Raw genomic sequence first — 1,854 nt, forward strand, 5'->3', positions numbered from 1 at the left:
GAAGAGTTTGGCTCAGGAAAGTGCACGTTTCAGTTGTTGTTACTATGGTCACTGTGAGTCATAGTCAAATCAACAGCATGTAACAACAATATACCTCTCCCGGGATTGCTGGTGGCTTGATGGTAAGGAGTTGCACTGTCAACCCAAAGACATATAGCTTGGAGTCACCAACTGCTATGTTGGTGAGAGATGGGCAGTCTCCTCCATTCTGTTTTCAATTTCTGAAAACCTACTCTAGGGACAGCTCAGCTCTGACTCAATGGCACATAACAACCGCAACATAGATCTACTAAAAATAGGTTTTATAAGGTCAGAGGAAGTGTCTAATTTATTTACAGTTGTCTGGCCTTGTAGCTTCAATGTTGAGCTAGTAACAGAAAGACTGGCAGTCCAAACCCACCAGACTTTGGAGAAACCTGTAGCATGGCAGTCTGCTTCTCTGTAGATTTGCAGCCTTAAAAAACAGATGGCAGACCTCCTGAGTAGAAAATAGCATTGGCCTGTTTGAGTTGAACTGCTATTAATCTGGCCATCACTCTGTCTTCTTTCTTCTAAGTCAAAGTTCTGTTTGGTCTGGTAACTTTGCAATCTTTCCCAGACTGACTTGATACAATGATAGTATACTATTTCACTAGACATGACACATTTCAATCAAGTAGAGATTCTAACAAATGGCTCTGTAACAAGTTTCTCTTCTGTAGAAATCATGTGGCATGTTAATTGAAGCTGTTAGCCCATGAGTGAAGACTTTACAAGTACACTAGTGTGCTGTGGTATTGTAAACCAAGGAAGTATTTAATGAAACAATGCCTTTAAATGATGTAAAGAGCAGTCGGCGAAATTCCTGTTTTTCACAGCATTGATGTCTCAGAGACTGTTGAAGGATTTGTCAGAAGTAGCCTGTAGGTCTGGGATCTCTTTGCACATTACTATGCAAACAATTGCTAGGGCACTTTAGTGGCATCATGGTAAGAAACTGCACTGCAAAACCAAAGGCAAGTGGTTTGAATCCACTGACGATGGACAGTTTCCTTCTGTGCAATTTACGACCTCTGAAAAACCACTGGATGGTCAGCTTTGGGCCAGGTCTCACTTAATAGTACACACCAACATGCAAAAAGCAGAAATTAATTTTAAAATAGAAACTTGGACAAAACAGACTCACCCTGTTGTTGTTTGATACCGTCAATTTGGAACCAACCCCTGGCTGATCCTCTGGCGGGTTTTCCGAGAGAGTTAATTGCGCAGGAGGAGATTGCTGGTTCTTTTCCATGGAACAGTTGGCGGATTTGAATTCTGTGCCTCTGGGGCTGCCGCATTATTTCTGGTCACTACTACCTGAGCTCCCTAACAGGTAAAACTTGCCATTTTCCTCCTGGGTGGAGCCCTCTCGCACACGGTTCCTTATGGGTGCTGTCCATCTCTGCTCTGGTGGTCATCTCAGCTCAGACGCCTTTCCTTGCCACGTTCTGTAAATTCTCCATCACCTGTGCCCGGCTGGGTCCTCCTTTGCCAGTCATCCCCCTTTGCTTTTCTCTAAGGAATGAGATTTTCTACACACAAATTAAAAATGAATGTGGAAAATTTCAGCAAATGGTGAAATGAAATATTCATTTTTATTATGGCAGTAATATAAGTTCTTTGTGAAAAATTAGAAACCATTAAAAATACAAAGAAAAAATACTTTTGTTCCTTAATGATAAAAACATGCTTAACATAAAAATTAAATATTTTTTCAGATTCTTCTTTGTACATAATAATATATTTGATTTCCAGCTTTTGTTTCCAGGGCTTCTAACAAAAATGAAACATATCATTAAAATTTGAATTTAATTTATAATGGAATATAATATA

Source organism: Elephantulus edwardii, unplaced genomic scaffold (assembly GCF_000299155.1).
Source record: "Elephantulus edwardii isolate Elephantulus edwardi_28Jun2011 unplaced genomic scaffold, EleEdw1.0 scaffold00091, whole genome shotgun sequence".
Lineage (NCBI taxonomy): Eukaryota > Metazoa > Chordata > Mammalia > Macroscelidea > Macroscelididae > Elephantulus > Elephantulus edwardii.